At 41.2% G+C, this 14,084-nt stretch overlaps 1 pseudogene; it reads right to left on the reverse strand.

Moving 5' to 3' along the window:
• Positions 1-3,321: 3,321 nt before the first annotated feature.
• LOC139667298 (trichohyalin-like) lies at positions 3,322-5,030 on the reverse strand (annotated as a pseudogene).
• Positions 5,031-14,084: the final 9,054 nt, after the last annotated feature.

Here is a 14,084-nt window from a genome sequence, read left to right on the forward strand (position 1 = left end):
AAAATCCTCTGAATTCTTGCAATCTGCCGTCTGAACCGCCGCTGCTAAGATGAGACACAGCGCTACGGTGCAACTAGACAAAGCAGCAGGTGTCTGTCCTATTAAATCAATTCAAAAGAGCGGCACCATTACTGATATTGCATTTCCTGCTTCTCCTCCCACTCCTTTTTGGTAATTTTTTTTAGGCCTTTTTTATTAGATAGAGACAGTGTGAGAGATAGACAGGAAGGTATGGGAGAGAGAGAGAGGGGAGGACATGTAAATGACCGCAGGCCGCATTCAAACCCGGGTCGCCCCAACCACTCCACCTTTTTATGGCATTAATCACCCCCCACAGAGAAACACATAGAGACTCTACCCAAAAGGGGAAAGGAAGGGGTTTTCACCATTACCAGTGAAGTTAAAGGAAGATTCCACCCTCAGATGCTCTTACACGGTTATATTTCAATGCATTCCAGGAGTTATGTGATAATACTACTACTACTACTACTAATAACAATAATAATAACTTTATTAGTATGGCAATTTTCTAAAAACAATGTTTACACCGTGCTTTACATACAATAAAACCCAAAGACAGTGACGTTCAAGTACCACAATTAAATAAATAAAATAGAGTTGAAAAAAAAAGAATGATGAATGATGTATGTGTTGTAATTTACTTTTTTGTTGTATCAACTTTCCCTCAACCTGCCTTGTCGTCTTCTACTTCAGTCAGTGATTTCCCAGAACTGCTTTCTCCATATAGCTGTGGGTTCTACGTGACTTGTGTAAAGTTGCTTGATATTGGATATCGCATATTGAATATTCTGTGGATATATTTTCTCAAATATTGAAGCCACTACTTGGAAATTGTTCTTACTCTTCCAGTAATAAATGTGATTTTGTTTGCTTTAGAAGGTGGAAAAATTAATATCCACTAGTTCAACCCAAAATGATTTAACATTTAACACCACTGAAGTTTGTATAGGACCACAAAACACAGCCAGTTTGCCCCCATTGTTCCATCTCAGCCTTCTCTGGGACTATTGAAGTTATCTGGGCCATCTTTTTACAACTTTACAAAAAAGTATAAAATGTCCAGCAAATTTCTCCCACTCATGCAGCATACAAGTGTTTTGTAGCTAAAGGATTGCACTGTGGTTCCAAAAGTCCAATATTTACCTCAGTAACGCCTATATATTCCCAACTGACAATGCTGTGATCATACGCAGCCTACAGACTTTAAAGTGGATACAGACAACTTTTCAACTTTCCCCCGTTGTCCCCCCTAGCGTTTCCAAGTGGTATTGTTGTTTGCGCCGCTGTCGCAAAGACAGCCGGATCACTTTCCATTACAGCCTAGCTCCGTGCAATAGAACAAACCATCTGTCTGCTTATCAACTCCTTGATCGTATTAGATGTTCGTTTAGATTATCAAACGAACAGTGGATCATTTGTTTGTTTCTGGCTGCTAGCGTTAGCAACATGGCTAACGTTGCTAACGCTAACGCTAGCAGCCAGAAACAAACATAGTTAGATGTTTGATTCTTTTGTTCCAGGCTTCCTTAGGTCCTGGTTCATTTTCTGGCTGCTAGCAGTAGCGTTAGCAACATGGGTAACGCGTTAGCAACATGGGTAACGCTACCACTAGCAGCCTGGCTACTGTCCAAAGCAAGAAACAACCGTAAGAATCCCAGTTTGAACTAGAAACCCCAATCTTGTACTGTTTGTTATAATTGAAAAACCCCAATAAAAATACTGTTAAAGAAAAAAAAAAGAAACCCCGATCTCAGTGCTATGATAAAGCCAGGGTAAAACATCCAGTAGTATTAATAAGTAGGCAGGTTGTGTGTTTTCCCCGGTAGCTACCGATAGCTACTGGGGAAACCTATTTTATTCCTCTTTTGGTTGCGCAATGGATGACGCACTTCCTTTGTGCTGTAAATCGAGCCTTCATTCTCCCGGGAAATCGTACCCGGTGGCAGACAGAATTGCATAGTGAAAGCGAGGCTTATAGGGAACCAATCTAAACGCTGATGGTGTCATTATTCTATAGCCATTACACTGTGCAATCAACATTTACCTCATAATGATAAGCCCCCTCTCTTTAACTCAATTAATGACTTGTTAGTGATGAACTGATAACGAGTTATTGTGTGAGTCGAGGCCAGACAAAGGCCTGCGCTCATTGAGAACTCTAGGACATTTTGTCACAAGATCATCAATTTGTGACGTGCAGAAAAACATCCGTTGACAGTCATTCAAGACCTGAGTCATGTTGTTCTTGTTATGTATATTCTTTTTTATAAGATATTTTCTGCTCCTTTGTGTTTTTGCCCACTGCACTGGATGGATCGTGGCATGGGAAGTGAACAGGCTCGCTGACCGGCCTTGTTGTTGGAAGCAGAGTCGTAAATACGATGGATGCTTCTGGCTGGCTTCCAGTGAAAGAGTGAGATGAGGAAAATGCAGTGTGAAAACCAAACGCCCCCCCCCCCGTCCCTCTGTCTCTCAAGTGCAATACACACACAAAGAATTGATACGATAAAAACATAAAAACAACTATAGATCCAACACAGCTTTTATATTTTCTCTACAACTTTGTATGTCCAGCTGTCTTAAATCCTCTGCATACAATGTTGGCTGTAGAGCCACTTACAGAATTAAAACAATACAGGTGGTGCATTATTTTTTAAGATATCATTGGTGATATCTTTTATTATGGGAAAAGGGTAAAGGGGGAGGAGTTGTCAGGGATGGGGTGTGTGTGTGTGAGGAGAGAGGAGAGGGAGTGAGCACAGATGTCAGTGTGCTGAGGTTCTTGGCTTGAAGCAACTCAAGCGGACTCCATCTTCTCCTTTTTGTTCTCCTTCCTCTTAGGGGTAAAGAGCTTAATAAATCTTCTCATTGTGGAAGCCTTCTTGGGTTTTTCGTGGTGTTTTTCATCTGTCTCTCCAGATGCTCCCACGTCTGCCTCTCTGTTGGTAGATTTGAGGGCCTCGTTTTCAATCTCATCGTCCCTCAGCTTGGTGGCCTGCTCCTCCACCTTTTGGCGTGGGGCCTCCTGCTCCTCCTTCTCCACCTCTTTGAGCTTCATGGTCTGCTCACGGTGGCTCAAAGCCTTCTCTTGCTCAAGGTTTTCATTCAGATCTATTTTTTGTAGGAGGGCTTTCTTCTCCTGGTGGAGGGCCAGCTTCTCCTCAATCTGTTCCTTGAGCTTGATTGTAAGCTTTTCAGTCACCAAGACGAGCTCCTTCTGGAGCGTTTTCATCACCGCCATTTCCTGTCGATGGGTTTCATGGCCTGCTCCTTCATTTTCCTGCAGAGCTCCTCGTTCTCTCAGCGGAGGGACTCTTCCTTCTCTGTCTGAAGGTTAGCGGCCCACTCCTGTTCTTCCTTGAGGGCCATATCCTCCTTCTCGGAAGCCTTGAGTTTCATGGCCTGCTCCTTTGTTTCTTTGCGGAGCTCCTCGTTCTCTCGGCGGAGGGACTCTTCCTTCTCTGTCTGAAGGCCAGTGGCCCGCTCCCATTCTTCTTGTTCTCGTTCTTCTCGTTCTTCCTGGAGGACCATATTCTCCTTCTCGCAGGCCTTGGGTTTCATGGCCTGCTCCTTCATTTTCCTGCAGAGCTTCTCGTTCTCTCGGCGGAGGGACTCTTCCTTCTCTGTCTGAAGGTTAGCGGCCCGCTCCTGTTCTTCCTTGAGGGCCATATCCTCCTTCTCGGAAGCTTTGAGTTTCATGGCCTGCTCCTTTGTTTCTTTGCGGAGCTCCTCGTTCTCTCGGCGGAGGGACTCTTCCTTCTCTGTCTGAAGGCCAGTGGCCCGCTCCCATTCTTCTTGTTCTCGTTCTTCTCGTTCTTCCTGGAGGACCATATTCTCCTTCTCGCAGGCCTTGGGTTTCATGGCCTGCTCCTTCATTTTCCTGCAGAGCTTCTCGTTCTCTCGGCGGAGGGACTCTTCCTTCTCTGTCTGAAGGCCAGTGGCCCGCTCCCATTCTTCTTGTTCTCATTCTTCTCGTTCTTCCTGGAGGACCATATTCTCCTTCTCGCAGGCCTTGAGTTTCATGGCCTGCTCCTTTGATTCTTTGCGGAGCTCCTCGTTCTCTCGGCGGAGGAAGTCCTCCTTCTCTGCCTGAAGGTTAGTGGCCCGCTCCCGTTCTTCCTTGAGGGCCATTTTCTCCTTCTCTCAGGCCTTGAGTTTCATAGCCTGCTCCTTCATTTTCCCGCGGAGCTCCTCATTCTCTCGGCGGAGGAAGTCCTCCTTTTCTGCCTGAAGGTTAGTAGCCTGCTCCCGTTCTTCCTTGAGGGCCATATCCTCCTTCTCGGAGGCCTTGGGTTTCATGGCCTGCTCCTTCATTTTCCTGCAGAGCTTCTCGTTCTCTCCGCGGAGGGACTCTTCCTTCTCTGTCTGAAGGCCAGTGGCCCGCTCCCGTTCTTCTTGTTCTCGTTCTTCTCGTTCTCTTTCTTCTCGTTCTTCCTGGAGGACCATATTCTCCTTCTCGCAGGCCTTGAGTTTCATGGCCTGCTCCTTTGTTTCTTTGTGGAGCTCCTCGTTCTCTTGGCAGAGGAAGTCCTTCTCTGCTTGAAGATTAGTGGCCCGCTCCCGTTCTTCCTGGAGGACCATATTCTCCTTCTCGCAGGCCTTGAGTTTCATGGCCTGCTCCTTCATTTTCTCGCGGAGGGACTCCTTCTCCTTGTCTGCCTTAGACTGCTCACCTCTGCAAAAGGCCTTCTCTTTCTGGGAAGACTGGGCCACTCGTTTTCATTCTGGAGGGCCATATCCTCCTTCTCGGAGGCCTTGCGGAGCTCCTCCATTTTCTTGCGCAGCTCCTCGTTCTCTCGGCAGAGGAACTCATAGTCCTTGTCTGCCTTAGGCTGCCCGCGTCTGCATTGGGCCAACTGTTTCCTGAGTGCCTTCAGTTGTTGTTGCAGGCCCATATTTGCATGTATTTGGTCCTCGTGTTCGGACGCCAGTTTCTTGTAGTTTCGGCGTAGGCCCGCCTTCTCTGCCTCACACGCCTTCAACTTCCTGGCTAGCTCGATGGGATCCATGGGCTCTGTTCGAAACCGTTCCCTATTACAGAAATAGTGCACTATATAGTGTATTCGCCATTTTCTACTAGTGTCCGAATTCTCAACGGTTAATTTGATTCACTAAATAGTCCACTATAAGATACCCACAATGCACTACAAATTGTAGTGAACAGACAGTGTACCCTACAATTTCTCCTGTATACCACAATGCAATGTGATCGTGTCTTACCGAAGAAGAAGAAACAGCTAGCTAACATGTTAGCTAATAGAAACTGGTCTATTTACCGGTTGACAGCGTTAGCAAATCAACAAAAGATTAGACTCCTCATTCGAGTTTCCTCCGTTTTGAACCAAGAGCAGCAAAACTGCAGGAATCATCATTACAGGTCAGCTGACTACTTTATCCACCAATACAGGACAGGAGGTGATATGAAAGCTTCTGCTAGTCATTAGCTCACAAGCTTGTTTACCAAACCAAAACAGCTCGCTGCCATTAGCAGACGGCACCAAAGTTGACAAAACCATACTTGCACATGATTAGAATTTCAACAATTTATTTGTAATTTAATGCTGAAAACTTGTCAAAATCAATACGACCTGAGTCCATTTCAACCTGCTGTCATGATGCTTGGTTTGTTTACGTGATGCTGGGCGCGTCCCGGTGCGTCACACGAATATCCAGCGCATTTTTTTGACGCAATTATATTTACTGTAGTGTCCGAAATTTCGTTTGGTCGTTGCTCATATAGTTCACTATATGATAAACACTACATGGGGAATAGTGAGTGAGGGAATGAGTGAACCATTCCGAACACAGCCATGGTCTCCTCATCTGGAGCGTTCAAGAAGAACCAGCGTGAAAGCCGATTGGTTGAGAAAAGTTGGGAAGATTCCAAAGATTCCAATCATGCACACACTCAAAGAATGGCTTATTAAACTGCTGGCTGTATTTAAATATAACATGTTTCTATTCTAACATGTGCATAACTTATTAGATGTACTTTTTAAATGTAAATTTAACAGGTTGCACATGTAATGAGAGTCAAATAAATAGGATTCATGAGAAAGATTTCAGTTGGCCACCGGAGACCGCCTACTGCGCATGTAAGAAACCTGGGCGGCGTGCGAGGGCTGTTTGAAAGATTACAGGCGGCAAACAGGACATAGCCAGCTACGTTTCGGTGAGGATTTCAATGTTTTATTATATGTCATGAAGTAGTTTGATAAAACTTAGCTGCAAATGGCCTCATTGCATTATGTTTGTCGCTAGATTGCTTTGGAAGGCCCACACTTGCTGGCAAAAACCGATTCTAATTACTGAGTTGATCACATTCCCATATGTTAGCTAAGGTTAACGTAGCAGTAATTGGGTTGTTTTTAGTTTAAATACTTGTAAGTTAGTTGAAAAGCGATTCTGTCAAGTGTCGGGTTTGTGTAACGTTAGTTGCAAGTAACTGAAGGGGGCTGCTGCACTGCAGTGACAGAACGATTGTGAATTAACAAAATACTTTATTTAACGTCCTTTAAAGACCTATGTAGGTCTAGTTAATGCTGAGTAGCATCATTTTGAATGCATTAGAGTTTAAAAGTTTGAGCTATCTGCCTTTTCCTCATCCAGAGAGCTAACATCCAGTGAGGTGCACTGAGCCATCTAACGTTACACAGACAGTGAGTTTTTTTTAAATTGTTATTGTTATTATTATTATTATTATTATTATTGAAGATTGGTCGTTGTGGCAAAGGCTTTTTAGGCTGTCTGTAACAGTTGGTATTATTTTGAAGGTGGTTCACCTGGTTTTGATATACGTTAGGCTAACAGTTCCTAAATCAAGCTGTTCAGGTTGTATTGCAGTTGTCATCAAGGAGTGAGAAATGAAAGAGTGTTGATCATTTATAAACAAGCACTTGGCACATAGCACTTTAATTCCTACATTTTTTTAAGCCGTCGTGTTGTCAATGTCAAATGTATAGTCAAATGTCTTTTTTATGTTTTTATGTGAAGCAACTGTCTGGTATCGGGTCAAACGCTTCTCATTTTTTGTGATGTTTTTGTGATGTTTTTTATGTGAAGCAACGGACCGTAGCACTGTGTCCAAGACAAATTTCCCCTCGGGGACAAAGTTCACTCTATTCTATTTAAACTTTATTTGACACTATATTAATACAGATAGTAAAAATATCGTAACGGCTGTTAGAAGTAGAATTCGGTTCAGTTTGCTTCTGTAGACACCTGGTCTTCTACCTGCTGTGCACCGCCTTGTTCATTGCTCTGATGGTAGCTAGTTCTGTCTTTGGAGATAAATGCTGAGTTCATGCGGATTACTACGGTTCCACTGCAGTCACCGGTCTTTGGGAAACTGGACCAGCAGTAGGGCTGGGCGATATGGTTGAAATCAATATCATGATAATCATAAGGATTTTTCTCGATATTGATATATATCACGATATGGTTCATGTATGCAAAATCACGTTAAATAATCAAATTAATGTTCACCTCATTGAACCAAATGGTAATGTTAGGTGTGATGTCAAACAAAACAGAAATATTCAAATAATATTCATACCATACCTCATTTTATCAGAGTTTTTAAGTAAAATTTGCTTGTCGTCATCAATTTAGACAGCAGAAATGTGTGTCACGATATCAAAATATCTTCATATCATCACGATATGAATCCAATGAAAAACGATAAACGATAATATTGAATTATCGCCCAGCCCTAACCAGCAGTCTGATAAGCTGCTGAAGATCTTCCACAGCGCCAGAGGAGGAGTTGGAAGAAAGATCCATAACATCTTGGCTGCCTTAGATGAGGTATGTTTCGTCTTGGAAATGCAGATTTTGTCACACTGAACACTGAATATCCAATTTATATGTATTTTTGCTTGGGGTGGTATTACTTATTGAATGCATTTATCTGACAGTGTAAAGTACTTGATGTGATTGATTGATACGTATAAAAACTTACACCAGTTACATTTTCTACACATTGGCTGTACTGGCATTTGTCATTATGAAATGGTCTGGGACCTTAAAAAGTAGCCTATGCCTACATCAGCTAACTGAGTGAACCCTGATTATTTTAGCTTGTATTGCATTAATGAGATAACATGATAAATACAGTATAGCTAGGCAAGGGAGTTAGTTACAAACAGAGATAATGCTGGCTTGTACCCTTTCACACAAAAATCACTACTGCTTTTGTTGCTAAGCAATGCAGGACACACACTACATTTGCTTACATGGTTCAGCTGTTAAAGATGGCGGCGACTATAGAAGAAGTTTTGTTTACTTTTTTAATATCATCTTTGTTTGAGACCGCACTAAATCCAGCTGTTGGAGCCTTTACATGGCCGAGAGACAACAACTTATGCTAAATGCAGATTACATGACTTTGAGAATCCCCAAATCGCTGTACCGCGTACATTACACAACATTATTTCAGTAATCTGTTGTCTTGTCAATGTAGCGGTGCGCACACTACACAACCGAGGGCAGACGAGGTGCACAATCTACAAGATCTTTCACCTAGAGGAATCCCTGACAAAGAACGATACACTGCTTTCTCACGAAAACACACGCGAGAAGTATGGCCTGAATGAATACTGATGTGTATGTAAATGTGCTTGTCATTACATTCTCTGTGAGAAAATGTCAAAGTCGAAGCCAGACGGAAAGCCGGACCCTTTATGAAAATAAGAAGAAAAAAGAAATGGTCTGATATGAAGGTTGACGCCAAGAAGCGCATTGCTTTCAACATTTCACATTAATTTAATTTGAATAAAAACTGCATAACAGTCTTAAGAACAGACTAGACAAGTTTTTCTTGTTCCCATTTTGTGACTCGGGGGATCAGACAGAGATGAACAGCTGGCTGAACAGGACGGCTGCGCGCCGGGCACCGGCGTCTCCAATGCACCCCCAATGCGCCCGTGCGTCATACCATAACGCATCATCATTTTATTACCTTGTGACATCCAGTCCATTTGCTTATTTGCTTTGAAAACTACACCTGCGACCCCTTTGCCTGCTTGCTTGGTCTCTCACATGGCTTATGATAAAGATATTTGCTCAACTTCAGTGTTTTTGTGCTGTGTTCTGTGTCTTTAAGGACTGTGACCTGGTGGAGAGAGAGAAGGAGCAGATGGTCCTGGGATCCTGAAGATGTGGGAGTAGTCGTTGAGGGAGTGACGGTGCTCAGCGGCCTTCCGAGTGTTTCCTGCACCTGTACCATGCTTCTTGGTTTGATTTATGCTCTGGATCTGAGCTACCCAACCAGTCTGCAATACACAATATAGAGGTGTTTCAAAAACTTTTTTTGAACTTGGATGGACAGAAACTGTCCAACGGAGTCCAAAAACGTACAATAAAGATGTGTGGGTAGACATCACAACTTTTGTCTACCTGACATGCACGTGCTCATGTGCAGACAGTTTACCTTGTTGTTTGGGTGTTTTAGCTGTTGTTAACCTTTTGTCAACTTCTGATCTGTTACCATTGCTATTGTTTTCATTGTCAGGGAAATGTAATTATGGGAGGAAATGTTTCTGCATTTATCCTTAAAGGAATAGTCCACCCAAAAATTAAATTCGGTCATTATCTACTCATTCTCATACCAGTACAAACTGAGTGTTTTTTCTTCATACAACTTACCTGGAGTTCTCCAGGCTCTGAATAAAAATAAAATTTGATCCATTATTTCATGAAAATCCAGTTGATCGGCACTACATTTACTTCTGCATTACCAAACCTCACGAGGCCACTGTGGAAACCCTGCAAAGTGTGTGTGTGTGTGTGTGTGTGACAGTGCGCGACCTGCATCTCGTGAGGTTTTCATGAAATAATGGATCAAATTTTGTTTTTTTCCACTCATAGAGTGATCCTCAGGCGTCAGAAAACTTTTTATGGACATTTGTTGCCCTTTTTGAAGCAGAACGTCCTGCTCTCCATTCACTGCAATTGTTTGGAAGAAGCTCCTCCAGCAGCGAGCCTGGAGAACTCCAGGTAAGTTGTATGAAGACAAAACACTCACCTGAGTTTGTACTGGCATGAGGATGATAGGTAATCACCAAATTTAGATTTTTGGGTGAACTATTCCTTTAAGTCACTCTCAGAATGGCTAGCATTAAAGCATTTATCATTGAAATGTTACAACACCTGACAGGTGACTTAACTGATGGGCAGAATCAGGCATGTTTTTTTATTTTTAAGCTTGATGGAACGAGTGCCTAAAGGAGAAAATCAAAATGTCAGGCGATCACTTTTAGAATTCATGTTTGGTATTCATGTAGTTGTTGTACTCTTAGGGAGCTTAACTGGAGCAATTCGTGTTTACATGCTTTGCTGTTTCCCTATCAAAAGCATCTAAACCCTAACCCTGCTTCTAAAGGATTCTGCGTCATTTTTATAGAACTCTACATTACATCATGTTCTGTAAAAGTACCTTTTAACAAGAGCAGATTTGGACTCCTCTTTGTCTCTATCTCTCCCTCTTTCTCTTTCTTTCTCCCTCTCTGTCGCCCTCTTTCTCTGCATTTCTCTCTCTCTGTTTCTCTCTGTCTCTTTATTCTGGTTGTTGAAATTTCTCAATTGCACTTAAAAGAATTGCAATAAACACCTTAAAATGCCATTTGTGTTGCCATTTTATGAACATGATAGTTTTTGGTTTAGGTAAACAATTAATATCAGATCAACATAATACAGATATGTTTGACTTGGCTCAAATAACAGTGGATCAACGTGATATATAAATGTTTGACTTTGGTACAAATCACATTGGGTCAGTGTAGTTTAGATATGTTTGACCTAAACATTTTAATTACATGTAATGAACATGGTAAGATACAGTTGGATTAACCAAATTATTTTACATGGAAATTTGCCACATAATAGAAATACGTTGAACTAATGAGTTATTTTTTTGAGTGTACACTCTCATCCTTTTAGAGTTGCATGGAAAAGATCACATGAAATAACTTTTACTCTGAGTACATTTTTATTTTACACTGGTAATTTTACTTCAACTTTCAAATGAACTTCAAATTCCAGCAAGGTAACAGTACTTCTACTGGAGTAGGATGTTTCAGTACTCTTTCCACCCCTGTGAGCAAGACACTGCACCCCTAACTCCTCACCTCACATATGTGGATCTGGATGCTTGGGATGTAAATGACTCCAGCTCTGAAGGGAAATCTTTTTGTCTCATGCCATGGCTGTCGCTTACTAAAACAGCATTTGTGGAGTAGAGCTTTAAAAACAGGCATGCAGGTAGGGCGCTCTTCCACAAGAGGGCAGTATAAGTATAAGAAGGTACTAGGCTCCGGAGGAAAGAGTTATCCTGAGTTCTGCTCTCATGGAAACTAGAGCTGCAACGATTAATCGATTAATCGATTAGTTGTCAACTATTAAATTAATCGCCAACTATTTTGATAATCGATTAATCGGTTTGAGTCATTTTTTAAGAAAAATAAGTCAAAATTCTCTGATTCCAGCTTCTTAAATGTGAATATTTTCTGGTTTCTTTACTCCTCTATGACAGTAAACTGAATATCTTTGGGTTGTGGACAAAACAAGACATTTGAGGACGTCATCTTGGGCTTTGGGAAACACTGATCAACATTTCTCACCATTTTCTGACATTTTATAGACCAAGCAACTAATTGATTAATCGAGAAAATAATCGACAGACTAATCGACAATTAAAATAATCGTTAGTTGCAGCCCTAATGGAAACATTGTGATACTGTAACATTTGGGCAGTGGCCAAGTGGCCGCCCGGACTTATTGTTGGCTAAACCCTCATGAATTTTGAACTTCAGGTGTGAAAGAGCTACATCCTGACAAACTTTCATTGCTCTGTCTTTACAGTGTTTATGTCTCAAAAATACAGATGAATCAGATGATCATTTTGAATTTAAGTGCATCCTGTGCATGGGACAGAACCTAATCAGGCATATATAACAAATATGTGCAACACAGTACAATACAGTTACTGGCTGTGGTGAGAAGCTTAATAGGTGTAATGTTACCTTTAGTCCAAGGCTTTTACTGATTCTAGTCATATACTGTATATCAGTGAGAAACAAAATGACCTGTGGTAAACTTTGAAGTAAGGGAGCAGACGAGTCAGTCTATACCTTGTAATACCTCAGCAGGCTATAGTCCAATGTAATCACTTAAGATGGAGTGGCATCACTTTGCTTTAACATTGCAGTGTATTTACATTGTACATCAGATACAGTAAAAGTCCTAATCCATGAAAGGCTCGATACTCATTGAATAAAATAAATTAACTGAGCAACTGAAGGAACAGAAATAATAACAAAAAAACAAAATCCACATTTTAATATATTTAATAGATTTGGATTGTGTAATGAACTCACTGTTAAATTGGAATGGCTTAATTAAAATAAAGTTATGCTTGGTTTTAAAGACAGAGGGCTGCTAATGAAACCATAAAGAACCAGATGATTACACAGAAGAGTAATACACAAAGTAATAACATTACTTTTCTTTTTTCTCCCTAGCTAATTAATTCATCCCTAATTCATTTCACTGCTCACTGTATCATTTTTTTCCCATTACACCTCCCAAATTGGTAATTGGAGAGCTGAAAATGTTTTGTCTGTTAAAAAACAAATATTGTTTAATAATTTCACTTCTGGGTGCAAATCCATGTTTTTGAAAATATCACCCAGCAACACTTACATCAGATGCTGGAGCTTATTTATAAGTAGTTATTACATTTGAACACTTTATACATTGTGTTTTTATGCCCTGTGGTTCTACCCTTATAAGTGCATTACGTATTAGGGATCTCCATGAAAAAACTATGTAATATTCCTTGTATTGTGTACTTGTACTTAATTTGTTTGTGGTACTCAATAGTGAGTTTATAGTGACCTTATCATACTATTTATTTTTAATCCCCTGTGACTATCCAATCACTATGATATCCTATAACATTCCTGTTATATTCCTATAGGAAACTGTGGTTTTTGCTGTCAAATTTGTATAGATTCCTTGTAAAATGTATTATAGGATTACTTTTTGTAAAGGGAGATTCTAATTACATTACTTACACATATTATTGTGTACTTACATCATTACACATGTTCATACACTGAAACAAAGCCATTGCAAAGTAAAGTGTTATTGAGAGGTATTTTATACTGATTTATTGCAGGTCACCCTATATTTACTCAATGTGTTAACACTGATGTAATGGCAGTTCATTCGGCTCTATTCTATAAGCAAATATTATTCATACAGAGTTGTTGCCCCTGCATTTCCATAAGTGAACTGTTTAAACAGAATAGCCTTTAGATGGCAGGATTGTATAATACTTGTGGATTGCAGCCTTGAATATACGAAACAAGCAGAAATGATGCTGTAAGAGTGATGTTCATAGTGCATAATGAGTGATGCCAAATGTATTGAGCTCAAGAGTTGAATTAGAAATATGAGGCATTTATTTGTTTGAACAAGTTTGGCTTTTATTTCTGTGACTAAGCAACTTGCAGTGATCACAGCAGTAAAAGCCTGTGCAGACTTTTCCCCACTAGATGGCAGCGTCTTCCTGTTGAAAGTGATGTTTTTCTCTTGAAACTCTGAGCACAGCCTTGCCAAGTCACTAGTGCTGCCACCCAGGAGGAAAACACCAGGGGCTGTATATTATTAGACACATCACCAACACCACAGCACAATCTAGGAACAAAATATTCACTCATTTTCACCATGTCAAAACAAAGCGAATTCCTCGGAATGATGAATATGAGTAAATTGGATGTGTGCTCCATCTGTGAGCCGACTCCCCTAGTTTGCGGTGTAATCACTACAGGATGACATATCGCACATGGAAAATGTCCTGGGTGTGTATGGTCACCACACCGCCATCTGTTAAGGCTTTGGGACAACAGGATGGTTTAGCTGTTGATTTGTGCGCTGATCGTCACAAACGAATCTAACCACACGGACGTCACTGAGATTCCCTTCGGAAGATGTTTCCCGGTTTAACGGTCGGCTCCATGTGTCAGTCACACGTCAGCGGGCCGACACACTGAATGCCGAGG

Source organism: Centroberyx affinis, unplaced genomic scaffold (genome assembly GCF_046629955.1).
Source record: "Centroberyx affinis isolate AG114_WGS23_722 - 3 ecotype Tasmania unplaced genomic scaffold, CSIRO-AGI_Caff_v1 ptg005433l_1, whole genome shotgun sequence".
In the NCBI taxonomy this organism is placed as follows: domain Eukaryota; kingdom Metazoa; phylum Chordata; class Actinopteri; order Beryciformes; family Berycidae; genus Centroberyx; species Centroberyx affinis.